The sequence below is a fragment of the Ipomoea nil genome, unplaced genomic scaffold (genome assembly GCF_001879475.1).
Source record: "Ipomoea nil cultivar Tokyo-kokei standard unplaced genomic scaffold, Asagao_1.1 scaffold1993, whole genome shotgun sequence".
Classification (NCBI taxonomy): domain Eukaryota; kingdom Viridiplantae; phylum Streptophyta; class Magnoliopsida; order Solanales; family Convolvulaceae; genus Ipomoea; species Ipomoea nil.
The window spans coordinates 2,536,495-2,551,953 of NW_017618421.1; the positions used below are offsets into that span (position 1 = coordinate 2,536,495).

At 36.9% G+C, this 15,459-nt stretch overlaps 1 long non-coding RNA gene across 1 annotated transcript; it reads right to left on the reverse strand.

Annotated features, from left to right (window-relative positions):
• Positions 1 to 5,664: 5,664 nt before the first annotated feature.
• LOC109147441 lies at positions 5,665 to 8,404 on the reverse strand. Its single transcript, XR_002048658.1, has 3 exons — positions 8,220 to 8,404; positions 7,095 to 7,211; positions 5,665 to 6,242 (listed from the first exon to the last, which is right to left on the reverse strand). It is a non-coding gene; the product is annotated as an uncharacterized LOC109147441 (long non-coding RNA).
• Positions 8,405 to 15,459: the final 7,055 nt, after the last annotated feature.

Here is a 15,459-nt window from a genome sequence, read left to right on the forward strand (position 1 = left end):
GTTGGAACAGGGCATAAGGTTGGAACTGTGAAACTTGTGACATGTAGTTGTCACCGTGTGAATGTGAACTCCTTGCTTATGAGCATGTCTTGATGTATTCTACTTTGTGATCAGTAGAATGCATCCTGAGTTGTGTTGTCTTTCATGTTTCTAGTCTTGTTGTTGTTGTGAGGATGGTGATCATAGTTCCTTTTGAGAGTGATTGATGAGTCTTTGGTGTTGACTTCTCTCTTTGGTTTTAAAATGATATATATTGTATCCCCGTTCCAAATGGTTTTGTTTATATCTATCTATATATGATATTTAACGCGTATTGATGGGTTACCAGCAATATTCGTTGACCGGGTGTTATCCCTTGATTTTACAGGTTTTGAGTAGATGCCGAGTGCGCTAGATGTGGACTTAAATAGAATAGATCCCTTGCTAGACGGTTATCCTTGTTGGCCTGTGCGCCTTAGTACTGTTATGTTTTGTTAGATTGTTGTTGACTAGCCTGTGCACCCATGGTTTATGGGTGTGGCATAATGCTTACTGATTTTATATAGCTTCCGTTTGCTTTATGTCTTGATGATTAGATGTTTAACTTTGAATTTAAGTTTTAAAAATGTGGTAAAAATCGGGGGTGTTACACAGAACCCGCCACTAAGAAGTTTTTTGAGATATAAGTCATCATAACATCGTCATTACCTGTCGCACCACCTCCCTCACCAACCCGCCCCTCACACCCAAACTGCCTTCCCCAACCCCTCTCACGACCACCTCCTCCCTCACTCCCCCTACCGGCACAAGCCACGAATGGCCAACCGGTCTCGGTCGACGCGGTAAACCCGCCTTCATATCGGCCCCGAACGGATACTGATCAACAGCCAAAGTTGAGTTTCTAGCTTGTAAACAGAACTTGTACGAGTGCCCCAACAAACCACAGAAGAAACATAATGTATGCAATCTCTCGTATTTAATACTCACCCAACACCAAGACCCATCACGTTTAATTAGCTAACCTCATACGTCGCTGTAATGGCTTTGCTACCAGGATACTCACACGAATCCGGTAGAAAGCCTTCTAAGGTCTATCATCGAACCACTCATCCCCCTTCACAAACGTGCCCAGGAAATTCCCCACCTGCTCCAAAATAATGGTCGACGTATAACCCATAGGGAGGTTATACACCTGAACCCACATGTCAACACTATCCAACACCACATCCAGGGGCAACACCCCCTCCGCCACTGGCCTACACACCAACGTATGATTGTCAAACGACCAAGGGCCTTCATCAATAACATGCTGCAGATCCGTTTGATGAAAGAACACGAACATGAAGAGGTTCGGCTTTAGCTCCGATACCTGCACCCAACTCACAGGTTGCTAGGCTGATGCAAGTACCTGCTGCATGAACTCCACCTTCACCAATCGTCGCGTCAGAAACCTACCAATCAAGACCTAGGTTTTGCGACCTCCTCGTGCCTCTCCGACATGCACGTCACCAACCGGGACCAGTACTGCCTCATCGTCATGCAACGAGATACCAGCGTATCCTTCTACCAACTCGTCATCCAGCACATCTGTCGCACGCCGCTGCATCCAAACCGAAGGACTGCACAGGCGCACCGGAGATTAAACGGAAAAGCTTGGCAAAACCCTAGAGAGACAAAGAGAGAACTCCAGAAACCCTAGAGAGAAAATGCATTTAGTTTCATTGGCTTAACTAAATGTGTTAGTGCAATATATTGCATTAAAGACTTCTTCCTTATAATCTCTTTCGTATAGTAATACAAACAGTTTCCAATGTTATCCCTCATCTTTTAAGTTTTTCTTTAACACTATTAAATCTCACTGTTAAGTCATAATTAATTGGAATTAAAACTATGTTAATGTAATTGACTGCATTGATAACTTATACAGTGAGCTTTCTTAATTGTACATTTACAGAAACTTCATAACTTTACTATTTTCTTCTTAGTTTTGCCTACAACATTTCAATCGTAAATATTTGATAATTTTTTAAAAATCTTTCTATGCGTTTTGTTGAAATTTATTTTATAATTCTACTTTTTAACCACATAATTTTTTATAGCGTTGGTATATATATATTTTTTAGCTCAAATCTTGTGATGGTTAAAAAAAAATTTAATATTTTATTTTTATTTCGTTGAGTTTCAACAAAATGAAGCAATTTAATAGTCAACTACACATAATTATATAGGAAAGATGTGTTTTTAGTTCATCAATTGTTCCTTACTAACTATTTTAGTCCTTGACTTCTTATTTTTAATATTTCCCTAACTCTTCAAAAAAAATTATAGTTTTTGCACATAAAATAATAAAACTAATAAACTCTATTAAAATTTTAGTTAGTACATAGTATTTTAGTACTTTTTAATGTTTCTTTTTAATTATAATTTTCTTTAGTCTCGATATTTCATTTGTAACATAAAAATACATGTTATTAATAGGTTTGTGTAGGGAATATAGGGACAATATACCATAATTGAAGATGACAAATTTAATGAAGAAGGTCATCAAATATATATTTGATGAAATACCAAAACTAAAAAGTCATAAATAATAAACATAATAAAATTATAAAATTATAAAATATGCATGTACTAAGTAAAATTTTAATAGAGTTTAATAGTTATGTTTTCCCATCATTGGGCTATTTTTTAAAAAATGGTCTAAAAGATTCTGAATATGAATTGATCTTTGAGTGACTAATGACTCATGACTTGTGAATGAAGTCTGCAACTTCTATTTTTAATGCTATGTACTATGCAAAAATGTTATGTGCTTAACAGCTAAAAGTGAGTCAGACCATGTTGGTTTGCCTGAAGCAAACAAATTGCTAATATTTGATAATATTTTGTTAGGAATATATTGTATAAGTTTTGATGAGCCAAATGTATTTTTGTAGTCCCCAATTTTATTTTATTTGAGTCAGTTCTGGTTCACAAAGTATGGTGCACCCTTGCCATGAAGCCTACGTGAACACCTTATTGGTGGAGGAATAAATGTAAGCGGGATCATAGCTTAACACATTTATGAAGCGTTGGAGTCATCAAAGGTTGAGATGGAAAGAGACTTGTTGAGGTATATTTAATATACTTGATACTTGATGATCTATGGTTCAGTTCCTATTAAGAGCATTTTTGTCTAAAAGATTAGACAAGCTATGGTTATACAGGAAGTGATATCAAGCCAAAGTTTTTTAGACATGATATTCCTTTTTAGACGGATGATGACGTCACTACATGATATGTTTCTAGACGGGTTATGGAACCCATGTGAAGAGAAGACACAAAAGGAATTAAAGTTATGATATATATCAAAGGGTTAATTAGCGGAGCTGGAAGAAGACTTGCAAAGCTACCAAATGATACACAATTTGACTCTCACTTGAAGCAATTTTTGATGTTAGACATGATACAAGTTAGATGGGCTAAAGTTTTAGACATGATATACAAAAGCCTGAGACGGGCTATGACATCATTCTTAGACATGCTACAACTTTAGACAGGATGTCTTTTTGGAACCCTCATTTTTGCGAAGGAAGACGAAGGAGTCGAAGAAGCTGATTCACAAAGGAAATCTTTTTAATACACAAGCAAGAATCAACAGATAAATTATTTGATCAACTTGGCATATCAGATCAATAATTCAACAAAAGTCAAGCCTGAGATTAACTCAAATTTGGAGGTTACACATTCCAAGAAAAGTTTTTGTCAGATCAATGAAGAACAACGACAAGATTATTCAAATCTTCTGACAGACGGCAAATGACTTTTGCAGATCAAGTTGACACAATTATTTGATCAACTACAATTCAAAATGGACGATCGAGATCGAAAGTTGATCAACGGACAAATAGCTTTCATTTGCTATAAATTGTCCAAGCAGACTTGAAGACAAGTACGGTGAAAAGGGTGAACCACGGCTAACAACAAGAGATTTACAAAGAGAAAAGCAAGAAATATTTTTAGCCAGTAAAGGGGGAATTAGATCTTCATTAGAAAAATTCAAATCTGAGAGAGAAATCATTGTATTTCATTGTAAACACTTCTACTGAGTGTAGAAAAGGGGTCGAGTAACTAGAGAGAGTGAAAAACCCGGTTTGAGTGTAGCTTTGTGCGTAGCACTCGGTTGTAAAGGGAAGAGTAACAAGAAAAGCTTGTGAAAACCCTGTGAGATCGTAGCTTTGTGTGTAGTTCTCGTGGTGTAGGAGTAGAGCTTGGTGCGAAGTACTCGGGAATGTGGAGTAACAAGAGGAGCTTGCGAAAAACCTTGGTGGAGTGTAGCTTTGTGCGAAGCACTCGGAGAAGTGTCGGTGGACACTTATTCACTATTGTATCTGGGTGATCGAAGAATAGTGAATTTCCTCCTTGAAGTGAAAGGAGAAGAGTGGAGTAGGAGAATTACACCATCTTCGAACTACTATAAATCTCTCTCTCTCTTTACTTACTGCTCATTATATTTCGTGCATGCGTTTATCAACTGTGAACTAACCCGTTACGATTTATCGCATATCTTTATCAGTCTGGATTTGATAGTTCCCACGTTTGCATGCAAGTGAAATTTTACATACATCATCTTTAATCTATATCAAGTGTTTCTAACGTGTTGCATGTATAGAATCTCTCTTTGAGCACTGCACAATCAAGCATAACACTTTACCGTTACATATTCCGCTGTGCACACTCTAAGTTGTTTAACTTCACTAGTACAAAACAGCTCATTAGCGTTTGTTGTAAGAAGCAGTAGGCATCTATTGTACGCTAGACGCCTATGAACCAGACGCTAATAGTCTATATTTTTGGCGTCTGTCGTTCTTAGGCGTCGGTTCTTTATATATAACCGACGCCTGTAGTAGGCTTTTTTCTTTAAAAAAAGACAATAGGCGTCGCGTTCTCAAAAAGAACCGATGCCTATTGTCCTTTTTTAAAAAAATAAATTTCTTCACTGTATTTTTCAGCGATATTATTCAACAATCAACATAATCAAATTAAATCATCCCAAATAATCGTCCAATCCTACAATAATATTCACAATATAACGCAATCCACAACATAATCTAAATTACAACACAATCCACAAAATACATATTAGATGATCAAAATATTCGATCAACAAACTTGTCTGAAGTTACTCAGATACAATTCTTTAACAAATCATAAACATAAGTTAACAATATTAAAAATAATGTTTAAACCAAATAAAATTACACGCACTCATTTACAAAATATTGTGGCCACGACAAGATAATACTAATACTATTTTCTTTCAGATTATCTCCCTCTTTTCTCTTTGTAAATAGCACAGAGAGGAGTACATTTTAAATGAGCTACCATTTACTGTATGCAAAACAAATTAATACAGTCCAGCTCTTTCATTTCCAAGTTAGATGAAAGATCCACTGAAATACGCAAAAGTAAAGAAAAGGTAAAGTTACAATTAACTTAAATATGTGATGATATTCAAACCTTTGAACTCTGAGCCTTTCCACCACTTGTCTCACTTTGGGAAGAATCACTGGGAAATGCAGCCCCATCATTTGCATTTAGAATTACACAATAGCAGTGGTCCACATTTGTCAAAACCTGGAAAAGATGTTATTTGGAGGCTTCTAGCCCTGAAGGCATGCATGATTCATCAAACTTTAAAACATTTGGGACACATAAATATATGCAATTGGGGAAACAGCCTCATCAAAGTGAGTTTGAACAGCATGCTAAAGCTTGAATGCATCTATGAACAGCAACAAGTGTAACAAGTAATTCTACCAAGTACCACCATTTCTGCAACTATGGTTAAGCATTCCTCTTTATCTTATTAAATCTGCCAGAGTCCAAAGCTAGAAAAAAGGAGAAGATAGCATTTCAAAATACTAAAGAAGAGAACCAATGCATTACCACTGCATCAAAAGTAGAATCAAAATCATCAACGACAAAACATATATCTGGATACGCAGGAGTTGTTTCTACTTCCTGCAGTGTACGTGTGAAGTTGTCAAATAAAATTCACTAGAATACATGGAGGGATCCACATTAGCAAAACTTGCCTTTCTTGAGTCCAAATGAAAATTAATACGACTTGGATCATGAAATAGACGGTGTTCAGGTGTATCATAGCGACCGTCACAGAGATCAAGACCACCCAAGAAAGCTGTAATTTTTCGATTATTACCATCACCCTGTGTATCCACAAGCACACACTTCTGGTGGTGTGTGAACATGGTTCCAACAATCTGTGAACAATAGCCAAATTCACAAATCACAAACACATTTCTCAGAATGTCAAGATGGGTAAAAAGGAATCAATCCAACAAAAAAAAATAAAAATAAATAAATAAATAAAAAAATCATAATTCAAGAGCCACTGTGCCAGTACAAGTCAATGTCAAACAATAACTGAACCCCAAGTAGACAATGTATATATCATTACCAAAAAGAAAACTGAGCAAGTGTTTACACAAAGTCAGACCTGAAAAGAGATTACAAGATCTACTAGCACCTCCACGCCATCTACCCTAACTTCTTTACACTAAAAAATAACAGGCCAGGGATAAACATTTGGCTTGACCTATGTGAAGGGATTGGTGCTCCCTAAACAGTGCTATTGTTTTTTCCTCTTTTTTTTTTTTTTTTTTTTTTTTTTTTTTTTTTTTGGGTTTCATGTTACCCACATCAGACAGTGAGGGATTGTTTCCCAGATTTTTCTAACAAAGCACTTCACCCCCACAAGTTCTCCAAATAATTAGGCAATCCTTGATGCATTTTATGGCAAAAAATGGCCAATGAGTTTGAAACAAAAACCATATTTATCCTGCATGTTTGCATTTGATGGAATGATATTGATTCATCCCACTGAAGGGAAGACAAGAGTTCCCATCAAGCAACAAACAGCAACGCCTTTTTTAAAACCCTCATGATTTTTGTTCAACATTGAAAAATTATTCTCGACAAAAACATGCAATGTTAAAGCCAGTAATATGCTCTGAATAGCCAAGACAAAACTGATGGAAGGTATGTGAGCTGTTGAAAGTTGTATAAACAAAGTATTACATACAGATGAAGTAATAGAATATAAGAGAACTCACTTGCTGCTTAATAAAGCTATGCTTACTGCTGGCATAACGAGGTGACAGAACACAAATCACAGATGAGTGTTTAAAAAACTTCTTGGTCTCCTCATTGTGGGTCGCCATTATTCCTGCCTGCATCCAGTGTCATCTTGAATAAATATTATAAACAAAAATTCAAAATAAAAATATTCATCAAAATAAAACTTACAGCATGGATCATCACCATCAACTACACAAACAAACAGTGGTGAAAAATTATCTTACAGAACAGCATAAACCTAGGTTTTTACACATTTTGCACTTTAACAATGTCATCTTCACTTTTCATTTAAATTTTCCTTTCAACTTTACTGTCAATTTGGACTAGAAATTCATTGTATACACACATGCAGGATTGTGTATTGGAGACTATACCATGATGGTTGATAAAATAAATCCCCCAAAAAAAGAAAGAAAGATGGAACCTTATATTGTTTAAAATATAGTCTCTTCATGAACAGCAGGGCTTTAAGTCAAGCAAATTGCTAGTGCAGGGATAGCAACATATAAAGTATAAATAGTTCAATGAATTAACACAATGAACTTTTATTGTTATTTTATTCTGTAAAATTTTAATCTCAAGCCTCTTCTCTATGAATAATCATGTACACAATGAACTTTTTACACTTTTCCTCTAAGAATCACATATGCAACAAACTTTGGACTTGGACTTCTTCACTACAGACACAACAAACTTTAGATTTTGACTTCATAGTCCGTCACGAACACTTGAATATACAAATGACCCCTTTGGGTCGACTAATAGATGCTTGGTTACAAACACTTGAATGCTATGCATGAAGGTTTAGATCAAGGCTCGATGCTCAATTATAATTTGATGCTTCATCATGAACAAAGGTGAGCAAATGCTAATAGAGGCTTGGACTTGATGACTTAAAGAACCAATTAATTGATAGTCTTCTCAGAACTTGATACCTACTTTATTCTCAAAAACTAGGGGATATAAAAACATTGCAACAAGTAACACAACATATTTTAGAGATGGTTAACTGAAGGCAATTAAACCATCAAAAGAGATTAAGACTTATATCATTGAACAGTTTTTGTAATACAGAGTAAAACACAAAACCAAACTCATACCTTGTTAATGAAGAACTTGTCGTGAGAGGTCTTGTCATCCCAAACTAATAACAGAACCCGAACACCTTCCTGGGATTTGTACTTGAGCAATTCACCGAGAGTCAAGTCCCCGACGGCTGGCAAGTCTCTTGTAGGCTCTCTTATCAATTTAATCTTCTGCTAAACAGACCATCCGACAATGTATATCAAATGACTATTCCAAATATATAATAACTACTGTAGAATTAGGGTAGAGAGAGGAAGGCAGACCTTGGGCGAGGGACGAAGACAAAGAGGAAGAGAGAGGAAGGCAGAACTTGGGCGAGGGACAGAGACAAAGAGGAAGGACCTTTAGTGACAGACACAAGGGAAGTAGAAATTCCGGCGACGGCTTCAAAATACATCATCTCGCCGCCGCTATTCTCGTCAGATGCTGCTGCTGCTCAAGCCGCCGTCGTCGACAAAAGGGAGAGGAGTCAGCCGCCGTGACCAGGCGCGCCGTAGACTAGGGAGGCGAGGCGAAGAAGGCGTAATCTGAATGAGAAATAGACTAGGGTTTTTTCTTTTATTTCGTAGCACAAAGGCCACCGTTCATTTTAAAACAGTGACCAAAAGTGCCCGATTTTTTCAGACTACACTTTTAGCAACTGTTATGTTATTACAACAGTTTTTAAATGTTGTTTATAAATTTTAAAAATGCCACAATGCATGCTTTAGAACTTCCTTTTTTAAGAACAGATGCTAATGGTCTACTTTTTTTGGTCAAATTTGTACTAGTGCTTGTTTATGCTTGTTATTTAGAGTTGAAATTACCAAAGTGTTGTGTGCTTAAGAAAATTTTGAAAAGTTAGAGAAGTCTATTCACCCCCCCCCCTCTAGACTTCTCGCCACCCATTCGGGACCAACAAGTGGTATCAGAGCGGTTGTCTATTTGAGTCATTTCTTGACTGCTAGGCAGATCTCCAAACTTCAAAATGCAGAGAGATATGGTTCTTGCTCAAAATTTGCTTTTCTCACTTGATAAATTTGATGATTGGAAAATACGTATGCATGTGCACTTATCCGCTTTAAATGATGAAATGTGGGAGGTCATCACAAATGGTCCTATTTCGATCATGCACGCAAATACCACTACTGCACGAGATCCAACGGCTCCACAATATGTTCCAAAGCAAAAAATGGAGTGGACTAGTGAAGATAGAGGGCGAAATAACTTGGACAATATTGCCAAGGATATTTTGTTCAAAGCGGTTGATGACACCATATTCCCAAAGATTTGAAAGTGCACCACGGCAAAAGAAATATGGGATACTCTCATTAGTATCGGTGAAGGCGACGAACAAGAAAAGGACAACAAGCTAACCATCGCCATGAAAAGATTTGAAGATTTCAAAATGCTTTCTAACGAAAGTATTACCGATATGGAAGCTCACTTAGTCAAAATTCTTGGTGAAATAAGTGATCTTCGCAAAACCATTTCCCAGAAGGAAATATCACTCAAAGTATTGCGTGGACTACCTTCTAATTGGGACATGAAAGTAACCGCAATGCGAGACCATAGAGATCTAAGGACATTATCTACGGATAAACTATTTAGTGATCTTAAGGCGTATGAGTTCGAGATGAAGACACGAATTGAAGAAGAACGCGATGAACGAACATCCGCACTAATGGCAGATCAACCGTCTACATCAAGGTCAGTAGGAAATAATGATTTTTTATCGGACAAACAATTTTCCTTATTTGTTAGGAAATTCAAGAAGTTCACGCGAAAGAACAAATTCAAGAGTTCACCACAAGGAAGCTCGTTTAGAAGACCAAGGAAAGAATCAGTCGAAGATAACATAAATGTGTGTTATAATTGTAGAAAGCTTGGACACTTTATGGCCGAATGTCCACACCCCAAGGTAAGCAAAAATTCAAATGCTTCTAACCCTTCGCAGGAAGAATACAAGTCCAAGGAAAAGAGATTCAAGAAGAATAAACAAAAGGCTTTGATAAGTGATCCGCTAGAGGCAAGCGAATCCGAAGAATCATCCAGTGATGAGAGCGATTCATCACAAGAAGACACGGGCATTGCTATGTTTAGTAAGTCAAACATACGAGCATGAAGAATGCCTAATGGCGCACGAAAATGAAGAAGAGGTATCTTCTAGTTCCTTTAGTTCCTTTAGTTCAGTTGACACTTCTTTCAAGACTTAAGAATCATTTCTAAGTCTTATGGAAGATTGTCAAAAGGTCATGGCCACTCATACTCAAATCAAAGAGCGCAATAATACGTTAATCCTTGAAAAGGATGAAATAGCACGTAAATTGAAAAATGTTCTAAATGAAATGAGTAATTTGAAAGCCGAAAATGTTCGACTTCAAGAAGAGTGCAAAGCAAGAGAGGTTCGAGAACATAACCTTCGGGAAGTAATCGCATCATTTACGAATTCATCCAAAATAATGGATAAAATGGTAAACATGCAAAAACCCGCTGGAGATAAAGCCGGACTAGGCTACGATCCATCATGTTCAAAACCCCTCAAAAAACTGACTAATTCTACTACTACTTTAATTAATAAAGTTCCAGTGGTAAAATTTGTGAAAAGTCAGTATAGCACAATGAGACAAGGAGTTGGAAACAAAATTAATGCCAATAAAAATGTTGCAAGGCCGAATCAACACAATGATATCTCGGCAAGACAACGAAATTCTAAAAGGCAAAAATTTGTATCTCAAAGGAGAACCAACAAGTCAAGTGCAATAAAACCTCATAGGAATATGGGAAGAATTCCGAGAATTGGGGCTGGGAGATTATATCCCTCAGAAGAAGATTGGTTGCTTGAAGACAAACCACGGACCAAGTCCAGATTTGCTCTATTTCATAGAATCAAGCAACTATTAGCTTCCCAACCCGCACCAAAGCATTATTCGCAAGTGCGTTATGATTATAAAGTTTTAAATGGTTACAAATCACCTACTCTTGGATTAGTGGGATCTAGGTGGATTTGGATGCCAAAAATTACTAACGCAAAAGGACCCAAACAAATATGGGTACCTAAAAATAATTAATTTTATTGCAGGAAACTTGGTATTTCGATAACGGATGCTCTCGACACATGACCGACAATAAAGCTAGTCTAGTGGAGTTCCAAAGTATCGAATGACCAAAAGTAGTTTTTGGAGGAAACGATCGATACGGAACAACAAAAGGCACCCGAACAATTGTGAAGAATGGCTTACGAATTGAAGATGTATCATTTGTCGAAGGATTAAAGTTCAATTTGTTTAGCACAAGTCAATTTTGCGACAAAGGCTATCTCGTAGAATTTTCAAAGATAAATGTCAAGTCAAAGACGAATCTACGAAGGAAGTCGTACTAGCCGGATCGAGAAAGAAAAATATGTATGTTGTTGATTGGAGTACAACGAAGGACTCTGTATGTTTGATGGCAAGCAACTCAAATGAAGCAAGTTGGGAAAGGCACAGAAGGCTAAATCATCTAAACTTCAAAACCATCAGTAAGCTCGCACGAAACAAGCTAGTTGATGGACTACCCAACATTGTATTCAAAAAGGATCAAATTTGCGATGCACGCCAGAAGGGAAAACAAATCAATGCATCATTCAAATCCAAAGCTCAAGAGTCAACATCAAGACCTCTAAGTCTACTACACATGGATTTATTTGGTCCAGTAGACCCAGTAAGTATAAGTGGTAAGAAATATACTTTGGTTGTTGTTGATGATTTTTCCAGGTACACATGGACGTTATTCATGAAGAAAAAGAGCGAAGTTGAATCAAAGTTGTCGGAACTACTAAAGCAATTACAAGTCGAAAAAGACATGAAGGTTACAACTATTCGAACCGATCGAGGAGCCAAATTCGTGAATGGCGTGATTCAATCCTATTGCAATTCACAAGGGATTCTACACCAACTATCTGCCGCACGAACGCCGCAACAAAATTGCGTAGCTGAAAGAAGAAACAGGACACTAAAAGAAGCTGCACGAGTCATGATATAGCCGCCGAACTACCAAAGAGATTTTGGGCAGAAGCTATCAATACGGCGTGCTATACTCAAAATCGCAGTCTAATCCACAAGTCACATAACAAAACATCATGCGAATTATGGAAAGGGAGGAAACCCAACCTCACTTATTTTCATACATTTGGGTGTAAATGTTTTGTACTTGTTAATGGAAAGTCTCATTTAAAGATTTTTGACGAGTGTGCGAACGAAGGAATATTCTTAGGATATTCATCTTCTAGCAAGGCGTACAGAATATTCAATAAATCAACAATGGTGGTAGAAGAATCAATTCATGTTGTGTTCGACGAAAACAACGACAAAGAAATCAAAGATAAGGGAGGTAACTCTAATTTAAATAATTCTAACAAAATCTTTGAGGAAAATGTGTTGCAGGATATAGAAGAAACAAGTGACATGAGTACTCATCAATTTGAATCAACACCCAACGTGACACGTGAAGTACCAACTGTGACCGTACCCGAAATTGCACCCGAAATCCCAATGGAAGAAATCCCAGTAGATGAACCCGAAGAAATACCCGTCAACAATTCGCAACAAGAGGAAATCCAACAAATGATGTTTCAACAACAAGGAAACTCTGAGAATCCAATGAGTTTTCAACCAAATCGAAAATGGCTAAGAAGTCACCCACATGACTTAGTCATTGGAAATCCAAGAGACGGAGTAAGAACACGATCATCTACAAGGGACTAATAAGATGTATCAACAAGGGATGCAATGTTCTCATGTTTTCTATCACAACTTGAACCAAAAGAAATTGATGAAGCTCTAGCCGATCCAAGTTGGATAGATGCAATGCAAGAAGAATTGGATCAATTCAAGCGCAACGATGTATGGGAACTTGTTCCAAGACCAACGCACCAAAATGTAATCGACACCAAATGGGTCTTTAGGAACAAAGCAAACGAAGACGGCGTCATTGTTAGGAATAAAGCAAGATTAGTCGCTAAGGGGTACTCGCAAGAAGAAGGAATAGATTTTGATGAGACATTCGCCCCCGTCGCACGACTCGAAGCAATTAGAATATTCCTAGCATATGCAGCCTACAAGAACTTCACAGTGTATCAAATGGACGTAAAAAGCGCATTTTTAAATGGCTTACTTGAAGAAGAAGTTTACGTCGAGTAACCACCCAGATTTGAGGTAAAAGGCACTGGTGATCAAGTCTACAAACTCAAGAAGGCGTTGTATGGGTTGAAACAAGCTCCGCGAGCTTGGTACGATACCTTGTCGATGTTCCTAATTGGTTGTGGATTCACCAAGGGCCTAGTCGATAAAACCCTTTTTAGAATTCAAGAAAATGGTCATATTTTATTAGTGCAAATTTATGTTGATGATATTATTTTTGGAAGCACTGGTATATTTTTGTGTGAGAAATTCTCTAAGCTTATGCAGAACAGATTCGAAATGAGCATGATGGGAGAATTGAACTACTTTTTGGGACTTCAAGTCAAACAGCTCAAAGAAGGAATTTTCGTGAATCAAGCCAAATATACAAAAGATCTTATAAAGAGATTTGGGCTCGATGGAAAATCTTCAGTCAAAATTCCCATGAGTACTTCTCAAAAATTGGACAAAGATGACGAAGGCAAAGACGTTGATCAAACGATGTATCGAGGAATGATTGAATCGCTGCTATATCTAACCGCAAGTAGACCGGATATATCCTACTCAGTTGGAGTATGCGTGAGATTTCAATCAAAGCCGAAAGAGAGTCATCTGATTGCAACCAAGAAGATAATTCGATATTTAAAGGGAACAATCAACGTGAGATTATGGTATCCCAAGGTAGGAGATTTTACACTAACTGGTTATTCAGATGCAGATTTTGCAAGGTGTAAAATAGATCGAAAAAGTACCTCAGGGACATGCCAGTTCTTAGGGGGAAGATTGGTCTCTTGGTTCAGCAAGAAACAAAACTCCATAGCTACGAGCACTGCCGAAGCCGAATATATTGCAGCTGGGAGTTGTTGTGCACAAATTTTATGGATGAAGCAACAATTATTGGACTATGGGATCAAATGAGAAAATGTTAGTATTTTATGTGATAATACTAGCGCGATTGCAATAACCCAAAATCCAGTAATTCACTCGCGAACCAAACATATCGACGTCTGACATCACTTCATACGAGACCACGTCGAGAAGAAAGATTTAAAGATCGATCATGTTCCCACAGAAAATCAAATTTCCGACATTCTCACAAAACCGTTGTGTGAATCTCGTTATCCAACTCTAAGGCATGAAATGAGAATGATCTAAATGAGCTAAGTATTTTGAAAATTTTTAATTCGAAAATGTGTGTACGTGTTTGGCATGAAATTGCATGAAATTTGTTACCTATGTGTTCTACGTGATTTAATTTGAGTAATTTGTTACAATTTATTTGAGTACAAGTTTGTAATTTTATCTTACGAATTTGGGTACGTAGAAATTGGTTATTTGTTTTTAATTATGTAAGGGGTATATAATTTAGGGGGAACTAACATGATAGTGGATTAAATGTATGTATATGGTTTATGGGGAATCAACATGATATTGGATCAAATAGTTGCAAGTTGAAAATGGTGCACTGTATGCAATTTGAGGATAAAGATGAATTATGTGATTAACAGCTTTATTTAATTCTTACCTGCTCAGAAGTCAACTAATGTGATTTTATTTAGAAATTCAAAATGTATCTGGCATCAATTTTAATTGGAACTTGCAACTATCTGTCTGATTTTATTTATCTATCGCTCAGAAAAATTTATCAGATTTATCTGATCTTAATCTAAAATTGTTGACGTAAATATATTTATTGCACTAACAATTATGTGTCGAAGAAATTTTTGCTCCATGAACATCTACATGTGGCAGTTAATTGAAGCTTAATTTTTGGCGCCATGTACCTACAAATGGAGTATTAAAATCTAAGTTGGCAAATTTAAATTAGTGAAAGTTCGAAGTTGCCCTCATTTGTTCTACAATCTCTTTCTATCCACTAAAGGGCAAGATGGTAATTTTCCAAGGCAATTTAATTTTGCCTCCAACGGGTAGAAGAGGAAGAGGAGTTCTTGTAAGATTGAACCTCCATCTCCCTCATTTCCACCGCCGGCCGAAAGCAAACAAGAAGAGAAGAATGCTCTAAAATCTTCTAAACCTACCCAACCCATCCCAAATCTTCCACACATATCTCTTCTACACATAAATACCCATTACCCACCCTCACCATTAACCTTAA